Source organism: Canis aureus, chromosome 12 (assembly GCF_053574225.1).
Source record: "Canis aureus isolate CA01 chromosome 12, VMU_Caureus_v.1.0, whole genome shotgun sequence".
NCBI lineage: Eukaryota > Metazoa > Chordata > Mammalia > Carnivora > Canidae > Canis > Canis aureus.
In genome coordinates, this window is record NC_135622.1 from 27,961,068 (window position 1) to 27,976,050 (window position 14,983).

The 14,983-nt window shown below is 42.2% G+C and overlaps 1 long non-coding RNA gene across 1 annotated transcript; it reads right to left on the reverse strand.

Moving 5' to 3' along the window:
* Window positions 1–1,374: 1,374 nt before the first annotated feature.
* LOC144280845 (uncharacterized) lies at window positions 1,375–13,113 on the reverse strand. Its single transcript, XR_013349249.1, has 3 exons — window positions 11,387–13,113; window positions 5,657–11,170; window positions 1,375–5,474 (listed from the first exon to the last, which is right to left on the reverse strand). It is a non-coding gene; the product is annotated as an uncharacterized LOC144280845 (long non-coding RNA).
* Window positions 13,114–14,983: the final 1,870 nt, after the last annotated feature.

Genomic DNA, 14,983 nt, shown 5'->3' on the forward strand with positions numbered 1-14,983 from the left:
TGTCTCTGCCTCTCTCTCTCTCTCTCTCTGTGACTATCATAAATAAATTAAAAAAATAAAAAATAAAATAAAATAAAAACAAAATAAAAATAAATAAAATCATCAAATTTGGAGAAACACTTAAGAAATGATGTTTTCCAAATAATCCAATTTAAAAGTAGGCAGAAGACATGAACAGAAATTTCTCCAAAGAAGACATGCAGATGGCCAACACACGAAAAGATGTTCATCACTTACAATCAGGGGAATGCAAATCAGAACTACAATGAGATATCATCTCATACCTGTCAGAATGGCTAGAATCAAAAACACAAGAAACAACAGGTTTTGGTGAGAATGTGAAGAAAGGGGAACCCTTGTGCACGGAGAAAGGGGAAACTTCATGCACTGTTGGTGGGAACGCAAGCTTATATAGCCATTGTGAAAACAGCATGGAGGTTCCTCAAGGAGTTAAACATAGAACTACCCTACCATCCAGCAACTGCACTTCTAGGTTCTAGCCAAAGAATACAAAAACAATAATTCAAAAAGATACATGCACCCTTATGTTTATAGCAGCATTATTTACATTAGCCAAATTATGGAAGCTGCCCATGTGTCCATCAATTGATGAATGGATAAAAAAAAGGAGTGAGATTGGGACATCTGGGTGGCTCAGCAATTGAGCACCTACCTTCAGCCCAGGGCGTGATCCTGGAGTCCCAGGATCAAGTCTCACATTGGGCTCCCTGCGTGGAGCCTGCTTCTCTCTCTGCCTGTGTCTCTACCTCTCTGTGTGTCTCTCATGAATAAATAAATAAAATCTTAAAAAAAAAAAAAAAAGATGAGGGCAGCCCTGGTGGCTCAGCAGTTTAGCACCTGCCTTCAGCCCAGGGTGTGATCCTGGAGACCCCGGATCGAATCCCACGTCAGGCTCCCTCATGGAGCCTGCTTCTCCCTCTGCCTGCTTCTCCCTCCGCCTGTGTCTCTGCCTCTCTGTGTGTCTTTCATGAATAAATAAATAAAAATTTTTAAAAAGGATGAGATATACATAATGGAATATATGTATATATAATGTGTATATATGTACATATATATGTATAGATAGATATATATACATATAATGGAATATATATATTGAAATATAATGGAATATTATTATATTACATAATGGAATATTATTCAGCCATAAAAAGAATGAAATACTGCCATTTGCAACAACACAGAGCTAAAGAGTATAATGCTAAGCAAGTCAGTCAGAGAAAGACGAATACTCTGATTTCACTCATATGTGGAATTTAAAAAATAAAACAAATAAGCAAAGGGAAAAGAGACAAATCAAGAAACAGATTCTTTTTTTTCAGATTTTTATTATTTATTCATGAGAGACACAGAGAGACAAGCAGAGACACAGGCAGAGGGAGAAGCAGGCTCCACGCAGAAAGCCCAATCAATGCAGGACTTGATCCCAGGACTCCAGGACCACGCCCTGGGCCAAAGGCAGGCACTAAACCGCTGAGCCACCCAGGCGTCCCCAGACTCTTTTTTTTTTTTTTAAGATTTTATTTATTTATTCATGAGAGACGCAGAGGGAGAAGCAGGCTCCCTCTGAGGAGTTTGATGCAGGACTCAACCCAGGACCCCGGGATCACAACCTGAGCCAAAGGCAGACGCTCAACCACTGAGCCACCCAGGTGCCCATGGAGTTGTTGAATCACTATATTGTACACCTGAAACTAATATAATACTGTATGTTAACTGTAATTAAAATTAAAACTTAAAAAAGAAAAAGAAATGCATTTCTTTGTCAAATGTATGAGGCTCATAGCTTCACTTAGCATAATGAATATTCTTATTGGAGTTTTGCATTATCATTTCTAGACAATAATAAATCAATTATGAAAAAATTGTTTTCCAGGGACTAGGTAGTGGAGAGGTCGGGGATGTTGGTCATAGGGAAAAACTTTAAGTTATAAGATGAATACATTCTAGAAAACTAAGGTAGAGAATGATAACTATGGTTAGTAAGTTTTTATATTTGAAATTTGCTAAGAGAATAGATCTTAAGTGTGTTCATCACATATACACACATGCACACAAATTTTAACTATGTGAAGTAACAGATATGTTAATTGTGTTGTGTTGATCATTATCATCACTTCTATCAAAACACCACATTGTATCTTTTTTTTTTTTTTTTTTAAGATTTTATTTGAAAGAGAGAAAGCACAAGAGAGGGAGAAGAAGCAGACTCTCCCACTGAGCAGGGAGCCCAATGTGGGGCTCAATCTCAGGAATTTGAGACCATGACCTGAACTGAAGGCAAATGCTCAACCTGACTGAGCCACCCAGGCACCCCCACATCGTGCACCTTAAGGACATACAATTTTTTTAGTGTCAATCATACCTCAATATAGCTGGAAAAAAGTCATTGCAAAATGATGTTTGACTAATCTCTTTCAATGTTTTTATTTTTTATTTATTTATGATAGTCACAGAGAGAGAAAGAGAGAGGCAGAGACATAGGCAGAGGGAGAAGCAGGCTCCATGCACCGGGAGCCCGATGTGGGATTCAATCCCGGGTCTCCAGGATCGCGCCCTGGGCCAAAGGCAGGCGCCAAACCGCTGCGCCACCCAAGGATCCCATCTCTTTCAATGTTAATAAAATCCTCCCAATATGAAAAAATAAATATATTAATCCTTTGTCACACATGTTGCAACTCTTGTAGGTATTTTTTAAATTGTCTTTATGGTGTTTTGTCATGATTAGAGTTAAATCTATTGATATTTCCTTCCTTGTTTCTGATTGTATGGTTCAAAAAGTCTCTACACTATAAGGATAAATATCTAGGTCTTTTTCTAAGTTTTATTAAAGGTCTTATTAAAGATTCTACTTATTAAAATGTATTTATCTAACCTGAAATTATTTCTATTGTGATATGATTCAGAATCTAACTCCATTTCCTTTTCCTGAATGGCTAGCCAATTCTTCCAGTTATCTCATTTATCCCAAGGTTTCTTGAAAGTGGCATTCTTGGTATTTGGGGCCAGAAACTTCTTTGATGCAGGGTTACCTGCACATTGTAAAATATTTAGCAGCATCCTCAACCTCTATCAAATTCCAGGATCATTTCTCCAGGTATGACAACCAAAAATGTCTCCAGACACTGCAAAGTATCCCCTGGGAGACAAAATCACCCCCAGTTGATAACTACTGATTTATTGTTTCCCCCAGTGATTTGAAATACTCCTTTTACATTGGCAATGAATCCTTACACACTTAGGTCTGTTTCAGTACTTTCCAATGATTTGATATCTATTCTTGGACCTTATGTAAAGTAGCACTAAACTGTTTCCGTTATTGTGCTTTTGTATTAATTTTTAATCAGTTATGCTCTCCCTCTCCCTATCTCCCTATCTCTCCCTCTCCCTATCTCTTTAAAGCCAGGTGGCTTTAAATCCCTCATACAGGATACTTAATCTTATTGATCAACTAGGTGGGAAAGAAACAAGATACCCAAGTGGAATCTGAGGCAAAGGAGGCCCTGCCTTCCTGCCATCAAGTCCCAGATTGGGTGGTGCAGACAGGCATAGGGCTGCCTAGGCTGATAGAAAAAGGCATCTGACAGCACCTGAAAGCCACATCCCCAGGACCATCCAGTGAGACCCAAAGGGAAGGAGTGACAGAAAACAAAAACAAAAGGCAGACAGTGTTTTGAGCTGCCAGGATCTTTTATTCATTTTATTGTTTTTTTAAGTAGGCTCCAGGCCCACCATGGATCCCAACATAGGACTTGAACTCACAACCCTGAGATCAAGACTTGAGCTGAGATTTAGAGTCAGACACTTGGGATGCATGGGTGGCTCAGTCAGTTGACTCTGACTCAAGAGTCAGTCTGACTCTTCATTTCAGCTCAGGTCATGATCTCAGGGTTGTGAGATGGAGCCCCACGTTGGGCTCTGTGCTCAGTGGGGAGTCTGCTTGAGGCTCTCTCAATCTCCATCTGCCCCTTCCCACCACACATGCTCTCTCATAAAAATTAATAAATAAATATTTTTAAAAAGTCAGAGGCTTAACCAAGCTGCTGGTATTAAATGAAGATAGGGGAAGGATGGAGAATGGGACATTTGTGGTTATTTACAGGGTATCTAGACTTCCCTTGTTCTAAAGGGACTTGAATATAGTCCTATATGGAATTAGGCCTTTAAGCCCAGTGGGCAAACCATATTCACACGGCATAACTGCTTGACAGTCAACTCCCTCAGGACCAGGCAGTTAGGTCCTCCTCACCTCTGGGAAGAAGGGCTCCACCTCTGCTAGGACTATTGGGATGAACAAGTCAGGGCTGCCCCCTCCTCCCCACCGCCGGAGTCTACAGCCCTGGGGTTCTAGAATTCTCAGAAGGGCCTATGCCATGATTCCCAAGTTGTCCCTCCTCTACATCAGAAAGAACAGCTCAGATCAAAGTAGTAACTGGCATCCCACAGGTACCAGTTAAGATGGTTTCAGTTGCAAAAAACAGAAAACCTGACTCAAACTGGCTTAAATAACAATGGAAATTCATAGAAGCAGAGTGGAAGAGTCCACAGTGAGGCTTCCTCCAGTAGTTCAGTAATGTTTTAAAAATCGGTTTCTAGGGGCAGTCCTGGTGGCACAGCCGTTTAGCACCACCCTTGGCCCAGGGCGTGATCCTGGAGACCCAGGATCGAGTCCCACGTCGGGCTCCCTGCATGGAGCCTGCTTCTCCCTCTGCCTGTGTCTCTGCCTCTCCCTCTATGTATCTCATGAATAAATAAATAAATGAAAAATTTTTTAAAAATCGGTTTCTAGGGCAACCCGGGTGGCTCAGCAGTTTAGTGCCGCCTTCAGCCCAGGGTGTGATCCTGGAGACCCAGGATCGAGTCCCACATTGGTCTCCCTGCATGGAGCCTGCTTCTCCCTGCCTATGTCTCTGCCCCTCTCTCTTTCATGAATAAATGAAATCTTTAAAAAAAAAAAAAAAAAAAAAAGCAAAGATCTTTAGTGGGAAGGATCCTTGCTGTCTCACCTGCTATATGCCAAGCATTGTAATAACTTTAAAAAAAAAAAAATCGGTTTCTCGGGGCACCTGGGTAGCTTTTTCTATCAGCGTCTGCCTTCAGCTCTGGTCGTGATCCCAGAGCCCTGGGATCCCCTGCGGGGAGGCTGCTTCTCCCTCTACCTGTGTCTCTGTCTCTCATGAATAAAAAAATATTTTTTTAAAAAAATGTTTCTATCCTTGGCTCTGCACTTTCTCATTGCTAGTGGCATCTTTGGTTGGATACCTGGGGCTGCCGCATGCTTCCTTTTGGATAGATTGTGGTGATAATCACAAAGCAGAAATTCCCAGCAAAAGTCCTGAGAATCCCTCTGATTAGACCACACTTGTTCACATGTCCATCCCAGAAGATAGAATTGGCTTGTCTTGATTGGCTTAGAGCTGGAACCACTTACGACCTCCACCAGAAATCTGGAGCTGCCAAGAAGGAAGGGGGAGAGGGAAGAGGGAGTGGCTGCTGAGATGTCCACAAGTATCCATTGTTCCTGCTTCTGAAGGAACTGGAAGGGAAGCAGCCTGGAACCTGGATCTTGAAATCTGAAGAGAAATACTTGTCACTGGAGGAAACTTGCCTCCTAAATTTTAGATGGACTCACAACATCACTTGTCTTTATAATATCCTTATAATTTCTTCCCAAGCTCAGGATTCGAAAGCCAAATTCCTGCTGTCTATTCCAGTCAGTCTCTCAATAAAGTGTACACACGAGCTCTAAGTGATGGGGATGTGTAACAGGGCTTTGTGTGGGAAACAAGTTCCAACTATTACAACAAAAAGGGCCCTTGTGATGCAAGTTTGCCTGACAAGGTCACTGTCTATCCTGAGGTAACAGGTTATTCTTTGGTGCCAGAAGGGCTGCTCAGGATGAAGGAAGCAAAGAAGCCAGCCTCAGTCTGGTGTTAACCCAGCAGCTTTATGAAGGCAATTCCAGGAACAGCCCCTTTCCAGAGCAGGTTTCTCATCTGCTTGTCCCAGCAGTTTTGTGTCAATTAGATCAGTGGCTCCTATCCATGAACTCTATCATGTGACTGAAAGTACAAGGTGAGAGTGGGGAGTTGCCTCTTTCACGCAGGGTGGGGGCAAACCAGGCTTAGCCCATTAGGACACCATCATGCCTCAAGCCTCCTTCTGCCGTCAGGGTAGACCAATATGCCACAGGCCACAGGTTTGCACTGGGAATGCCAGTTTCATGCCAGGCATGCAGAAAATGGCAGCATTATCAGTATCACCATAATTAGACTTGCAAATCAGACTGTTTAAAGTCCAGCGCTTCACCTTGGTTCACTAATATGGTAGAGTACAAGCTTCCCAGCACCAAAACCCCAGAGGTGGGGAACAAAGGCATCTCTACCATCTACTAAGCCAACAACCACCTCACTGTTCTTTAGTTTCCCTGTTTTGTTTTTGTTTCTTTAAGATTTAGAGAGTGAGCAGGTGAGTTGGGAGGGATGGAAGGGATGGAGAAAGTATCTCAAGCAGACTTCCCTCTGAGCAGGGAGCCCAAGTAGTGACTCAATCCCAGGACTATGGGATCATGACTAGAGCTGAAGGTAGATGCTTAAGCAACTGAGCCACCCAGGTGCCCCAGGTCTTGGGTTCCTTAGTAAGGACTCTTTTCTCCAAGTACATGCACAAGTCTCAGTGGGTTGTCTTTATGGTATCCAGCTCTTCCGCTGGCTAGTTTTCTGAAGGAGCTATTGCCAAAGCACACAGCCAATGTTGTTTCCATGCTCCTTAACTTGTCTTCCTAGCACTGGGTCACTGCAGGAGGAGCAGTCCAACTGGCATCTAGCAGTCCATTTATCTGATCTGGAAATGCTCCTGCCTCACTTGATGAATGTGTTCTCTCTGTAAGGGCCACAGATACACTGTTTCTTGTACTTTAACTTTCTCCATTACCATAATGTCTCCATTACCATAACTTAGTGTGCTGGTTATGTGACCTTGCATTGTTTCCTAAACCCTAGGATGCCTTAGTCTTTTTTTAAAAAAAGATTTTATTTATTTATTCATGAGAGACACAGAGAGGCAGAGATATAGGCAGTGAGAGAGAAGCAGGCTCCATGCATAGAGCCCGATGTGGGACTCTGTCCTGGGACTCTAGGATCACGCCCTGGGCCGAAGGTAGGCAGGTGCTCAACCACAGGAGCCACCCAGGCGTCCCTGACTTAGTCTTCTCATTTGTAGTATGCAACTTCCTGAGTTATTGTATAAATGAGTTAAAGCACAGTGAGTGCTAAATTAACGTGAACTACGAATAATTTTATACCATCCTAACAGTGATTTCCCCTTAACCAAATCCATCTGAAAATTTTAACATGGGAAATTTAAATTGCATCTATTTCATAATAGCATAATTAATTAGAAATTAAATATTTCATTAAAGCAAAGACTAGAACAGAACATGGAAAAATGAAAATAGTAGATTGGGAGTCATGGGTAGGTGATTTTATAAATGTGCTACTTGCAGAACATGGGAAAAATAAACACCAAATAGTTGTATTGGGTGGATCTCAAATTTTGACATGTTAGTTAAATATACTTTTCCATATCCATGAAGGGTAAGAAATGTCTCCCCTTCACTTTCTATCTTGCCTGTAGCTCTGGTTATCTATTATCACATAACGAATAAAGAACACAAGTAGTTAGGCCCTAAATGGAAAAAAGGGAAACAATCCAGGCCCTGGAACCTTAAGCTATATTGCAGGTACAAGAGTGTTCATTATTTTATCCTTTATATAACCTTTCCCCGTGTCTTAAATGTTTCACATTAAATTTTAAAAGTTTTAAAGACCTGCTTTATATAATTATGTAGCACAATGCTGGGGATAGGCAAAGGCTCCATATACTAGTAACAACTTCTATCCTTTTTACTGAGACATTTCACCCCTTGTGTTTACTCATTTGGGGATTCTCTCCTTCACTGCATGCATAAGATACAAAAATGTTTCCATTTTTACAGAAGTTCAAATGAATTTATGATTAGTCATGAGAATTGCTCTAAATCTGGTTGCCTGGATCTAGACTAGCTGGGTCAGAATGGATTTTGAGAACTTTTTTCTTTGAAGGGGAGAAGTCAAATTTACAAACATGCCATGTGGTCAAACACTAACAGTGGGCAGATTTCTGGAAGTGCAGATATGAAAGCAAGGCATGCCAATAAACCCAGTTCAATTCCTTCATTCCCATCCAATGGAAAGGAACAGATAATCTTAATTTACTCCATGTGACCAATGTAAGCTGCCTGTTCCAGAGCCCTCAACTCTGGAAGCATATTGGAATCCATGAGAGCTTTTCAAAATCCTGATACCCAGGTCACATCTATACCTATGACGTCCTAATGCCCCAGGCTGGAACTCAGGCCTCATCTCTCCAGGTGAGTCCAGGGTGCAGCCATGATGAGAACCACTGGCCTATGTTGTCATCTCAGGAGAATGAGGACCCTGAAACACTAATTCTGGTTGTTTTTCTTCATCCTTCCATATGTAAAACAATTCTTATTCTAAACACTTTTACTATTCAAGTTAATTATAGACCCAATTGTAGATCTAAAAGACTGCTTAGGCCAGGAATTGTTAAGAGTGTTAGCTGCCTACACCAGTGTCTGTTCCATCCCAGCTCTTAAGTATTATTAGAACTCCAACTCAGCTGTGTATGTGGCCACCCAAGTGAAAACCACGTTTCCTATGGCAAGAGAAGAAAGGTTCTTTCTTTTCTTGCCTTTACCAAAGAATGTCAACTAATAAACATATAAGGAATGAGAAACAGGAAAATCACCATTATTTTATTTTTAAGTAGGCTCCACACCGGGCATGGGGCTTAAACTCAGGACCCTGAGATCAAGACCTGAGCTGAGATTAAGAGTGGGACACTTGGGACACCTGGGTGGCTCAGTGGTTGAGCATCTGCCTTTGGCTCAGGGCGAGATCCCGGGGTCCTGGAATTGAGTCCCACAGGGAGCCTGCTTAGGTCTCTGCCTCTATGTCTCTCATGAATACATAAAAATCTTTAAAAAAAAAAAAAAAAGGTTGGACACTTAACCAACCCTTCTAGGTGCCCCCAAAATCACCATTTTACAACCATCTTAGTGGTAATTGATTCAAGTTACATTCATCAGTGGATACTAAGGCAACTGAGTGTAAGACTGCTAGAGCACAGGTCACACAATCTTTCACTCCACTGATCAGGTATTAATTCCAAAGATTCTTCTGAAATGGATAAATCTGGGGCACCTGGTTGGCTCAGTCAGTAGAGCACACAACTCTTGATCATGGGTTTGTAAGTTTGAGCCCCACATTGGGTATAGAAATTACTTTAAAAAAAATCTGAAAAAGAATTCATAAAACTCTAGAAAGTAAAATAAAATGGAGACATCTGGCAGGCACCCCCAGTGTTGGATAAGCTCATATCTCAGCCTCTAAGCTTTGTGGGGATATTGGGTGCAGGACACATGATGCGAGACATACTCCCCCAATCACATTGGCTTGCAGCTGCTTCTCTGTTGCAGTCTGCCACTAGGGGGAGTTAGGTGGAGACCAGGGGGGAAGGAGCTTCCCCCTTGCTTGCTTCTTGTTCCTGGTGAAGGAACGTTTCACTAGGACAGCAGCAATACCCTCCTATACAGCAGCCCTCACAGAATCAGCCCTCTTCACAGACCTTAGTCACTATACGCCAGCATGCCCTCAATGGTTCGGGCCCTGCTCCAGCCCACAGCAACCATTCCTCAGAGGTCTGAGTTTTTCAGCTTCACCTTCACCAGGGTTCTTCTGCTTCTAAGGTTTTAATATTTCCAACGTCTTATCTTTGTTTTCCCAGTATGCTACTGCTAGGATACTGCTGTGTCTGCCTTTTGCCATTTCAGTTGCACTGGTAGCTCTTTAATTCTCTGTTAAAACACCTATGATTTGTCTTCTGACTGGATTCAGAGGCAGAAATTAGTACCAAGAGTGGGGTTTATATCCCACCACCACCCCAGCATGTATACATATCTTACTAAGGCATTTAAACTACTTGCATTTCCTGTTCATTAAGACTAAGTAATCAAACAATATTACCAATGAGAAAACTGGCATGTTTGGGTCTTTAAGTCTTGAGGTAATAGTCCCATGCTGAAGATGAGGAAAGATAGAATCTATCCCAATGACCACCATGCCCCTTTAACAGCCATTATAAAAAACAAACAAAAAAAAAAAAAAACACTTTTTCCCTGTTCTTAGGATTTCCTGTCACTCAGCTTAATCTAATCCCAATTTATAGAGTCCTATATACTTTTCCTCAAAGACACTCCAAAGTTAGGTCCTTTACTTTAGACTTAAGAAATGATGATAGAGGGACGCCTGGGTGGCTCGGCGGTTAAGCATCTGCCTTTGACTCAGGGCGTGATCCCCAGGTCTGGGGATCAAGTCCCATATCGGGTTCCCTGCAGGGAGCCTGCTTCTCCCTCTATCTGCCTCTCTCTGTGTGTTTCTCATGAATAAATAAAATCTTTAAAAAAAGAAAAGAAAAACAAATGATGATCAAGGGCAGCCCTGGTGGCGCAGCGGTTTAGCGCCGCCTGCAGCCTGGGGCGTGATGCTGGAGACCTGGGATCAAGTCCCACATCGGGCTCCCTGCATGGGGTCTGCTTCTCCCTCTGCCTGTGTCTCTGCCTCTCTCTCGCTCTGTGTCTCTCATGAGTAAATTTAAAAAAATAAAATCTTAAAAAAAAAAAAAAGAAAAAAGAAATGATGATCGAGTTAAGAAAAATTATTTGTCCCACCAGTCAGGGAGGAAAGGTTATCATGTCAAGTTGAACATCATCAAGAAAATTACCTATATTTATTTGGAGGATGAGATCCATTAACATTATTTACAAAGGGCTTATGAAGTGTCAGGCATTACACACTTCACATGCATTATTTCATATAAACCTCATGAAAATCCTGTGACATAAGTACCAGTATTATCACCAATCTAAACAAGGAACTGAGGCTTAGAAAGATTAAACAGCCTCCAAGATATACAACTAGCAAATGCTAAAGCTGGGATTAGAACCCAGATAAATGTGGCTCCAGATCTTATGTTCCTAACCACTATACTATACTGCACACATGAGGTAATCAACTGCCTTTAAGACCTCTGATTCCAGGATCCCTGGGTGGCGCAGCGGTTTGGCGCCTGCCTTTGGCCCAGGGCGCGATCCTGGAGACCCGGGATCGAATCCCACATCGGGCTCCCGGTGCATGGAGCCTGCTTCTCCCTCTGCCTATGTCTCTGCCTCTCTCTCTCTCTCTGTGACTATCATAAATAAATAAAAATTAAAAAAAAAAAAAAAAAAAAAAAAAAAAAAGACCTCTGATTCCAAAGGAAACTTTGAGTTTAAAGCCCTTCTCTATACTAGACAGTGACTCTAACAGGAACTCTTGAGAAAAACCAAAGATTCTAAACAGAAGTGTCACACCAACTCTATACACACAAGCTGACAGTATTCCCAAAAAGCTGGCAAGGCTAACCATATTTGATGTGGATGGAAAGCTCGCCAGAAGCCCAAGATCTTAGCTAAAAAAAAAAAAAATTATCTCCCTTCCAAATCAATAAAGTACATACAAGGCATCTCCTAGGACTGTTCAACTAATGGGAAATATTGATTTACATTCCCAGAACCTGCCCCCCGAAAAATTTTAATTGAAATTAAATGTAATAAAAGCTCCTAGAAAAAGGTACCAAATCAATAGGCACTGAGTTCGTACGGGCTGAAGCTTGATCTCTAATGGTCCTTATACACAGCGTAAGTTCTCCCTGCAGCATCCTGGGTGGCTCAGCCGTTTAGTGCCGCCTTCAGCCCAGGGCCTGATCCTGGAAACCCAGGATCGAGTCCCACATCGGGCTTCCTGCATGGAGCCTGCTTCTCCACCTCTCTCTCTCTGTCTCTCATGAATAAATAAATAAAATCTTAAAAAAAAAAAAAAAGTTCTCCCTGGAATTTCCAAAGATCCATTATCCTTAGAGCTAACCTAAAAAGCACCACTTTACTTTAGGAACCAAAGTGGCAACTCAGCTGCCAACTATTATTTTGCAAAGCAGGACACAGTTAGTTCAGAATTATATTTTTCCAATTAGCACAGTGGGAAACACTGTTGAGGCATTCAGCCCAAGCCTGCAATTAGAGAACATTTGCTTGCTTCTAGAAATAGAATGAATGGGAACTAGAAACCTGCTATCTAGGTCTTTAGCAATAATACTATGGGAGGAGAGACCTTGCTATATCAGCAGTCTCCAGAAAATAACCATCTTGTCCTCTTAATAAGTAGCATTCTGCATTGCACCACAGCATGCTCAGATGAGAGAAATCCAGCATCATCTCTGAATATAACAAAACAGGTTTACATTAAAGCTCAATCATTACAAAGGCAAAGACTATGGCCAATGAGCAGTTCCAGTGTTTTCTTTTAGTTATTTTTAAAAAACTCTATTCATAAACTCTCAAAAGTCTCCATCTGTCACAAAAGGAATAGTTTGGTATCAACTCCTCAGCAATCTACAGCCAGCTGACCCCTCTCAGCTTTTCAAATAGCTCAGTGTCTCAGGTGAAACAATGGATGAGATTTAGATCTCTCAAATAGAGCAGAAGAGAAAGGCAGAGAACAGTATTACAAAGAAACAAGTTTCACACCACAGGTAGGAAATCAAGAACCTTACCAAAATTTGGAGCACTTAACAAAATTTTGGCATGAGGCAAGAAAAAAACATTGCCAATTAAGATATATATGAAAATCAGAGTGCCTGGGTGGCTCAGTCGGTTGTCTGCCGTGGGCTCAGGTCATGATCCTGGGATCAAGCCCCAAGTCCAGCTCCCTGCTCAGTGAGGAGTCTGCTTCTCCCACTCCTGCTCCCCTCTCGCTTGTGCTCTCAAATAAATGAATTTGGAAAGAAAAACAAAACAAGCTCAGAAGTTCAGTAACAGCTTCTAAATACAAGTATAATCTTAGCAAAATTAAGACCCAATTATACAGTGAAAGTGGGAGGTTGGGTCAGTGTATGGTAAAAGTTAAAGACAACTGAAACTTTACATCAGACTCCTGAGTGGCTCAGAGGTTGAGCATCTGCCTTCAGCTCAGGGAGTGATCCGGGATTGAGTCCCGCATCGGGCTCCTTGCACAGAGCCTGCTTCTCCCTCTGCCTGTGTCTCTGCCCCCGCCCCCTCTGTGTGTCTCTCATGAATAAATACAATCTTTAAAAAAAAAAAATTTTTTTTCATCATTTTCCACAATGGGAAGGCAAAAGCCAAAAGCTGGAAGGGCCAAGTGGTTTTTTTTTTGTTTTTTGTTTTTTGTTTTTAAGATTTATTTATTCATGAGAGACACAGAGAGAGGCAGAGACACAAGCAGAGAGAAGCAGGCTCCATGCAGGAAGCCCGACCTGGGAATTATTATTTCCAAATCCCAGATCCCGAGATCACATCCTGAGCCAAAGGCAGATGCTCAACCGCTAAGCCACCCAGGCATCCAAGGGTCAAGTAGTTTTACAAACATGTTATCATTCGGCAACACTGAGGCAAATACCAAGTGGACTGAGTGGGGCAGCCCAAGTGGCTCAGCAGTTTAGTGCCACCTTCAGCTAAGAGATCCTGGAGACCCAGGATCGAGTCCCAAGTCGGGCTCCCTGCATGGAGCCTGCTTCTCCCTCTAGCCTGTGTCTCTGCCTCTTTCTCTCTGGATGTCTCATGAATAAATAAAATCTTTTTTAAAAAAAAGACTGAGTGGAGCAGCATCAGGAAAAGAGAGATGGTGGTGGGAGACCCATTCTGTTATAAGCTTTACTGAATCACGACTCCTCCATAACCACACATACAACCTTGACTTTAAAAACGTTGTTTAAAAAAAGACATCTATGCCCAAGAAACACAGACCAAGGTTCTCCAAAGCATGTATCCCCAACCCATGGCAGTGGTTATTACTGTATCCAGAAATACAAACTTCTTCTGGTCTCTTCCTAGCTCTTGGGGTTCCTCTTCCCCAGATCTAGCTGCTCTTCCTAGAGAAACACATCCTTGATTCAAGTATTTTCTCAGCTATTCTCTCCCAAGCCAAGGAGAAAATGCTCAAGAGAGTTCATTTCATCACAGGAAAACTGGATCGAGGCTTGTGTCAGGTCACGAGGAAAGAAAGCTAATACCAAAACTAAGAGGAGTGTCTCCCCCAAAACCTTCAGTTCAGGGATTAATGCTAAGTTCTCTTTACCATACAGGGCCCCCTCCCTCCTTCCTCAAATAAAAGTCACAAGGCTACATTCCACCAGCCCCAAAGGCTACAACTGATGTCCATTCTCTGCTAACATGTAATACTAGGCAAGATAGAGCTCCCCAGGCCGGTTCTATCACCTGTAAAAGACCTACTCAAAGAGGTCCTGAGAGTTAAATGTAGATGAAAAGCTTAGCCCAGTGTCTGACCTTAAATGGTGAATACTGACTCAGCAAGTCTATGGCATGTACCCAACCAGTGATCTAATCTCTCTCTCAGGCATTAAGTCAGGCAGGCATAGCTTTATGCAGTACAGTGTGGCTTCTCAAAAGCTCTTCTTAAAGCACAACTCTCAGGACAGGAACTTTCAACCTAGTTTGCAAAGCAAAGCATTTTTCATAAACTGTTCTGATAAAGGAATGAGACTCAAGAACCCGGGACACCTGGGTGGTTCAGTGGTTAAACGTCTGCCTTCAGCTCAGGGTCATGATTCCAAGGTCCTGGGACCGAATTCCACATTGGGCTCCTCGCAGGGAGCCTGCTTCTCCCTCTGCCTATGTTTCTGCCTCTCTCTCTGTCTCTCTCACGAATAAATAAATAAAATCTTAAAAAAAAAAGACTCAACCCAACACAGAATTTTTAAATAAGTTGAGCTCTATACACATACACACACCCCCATGTGTGTATCCTTCATAACATCCTTCATAACA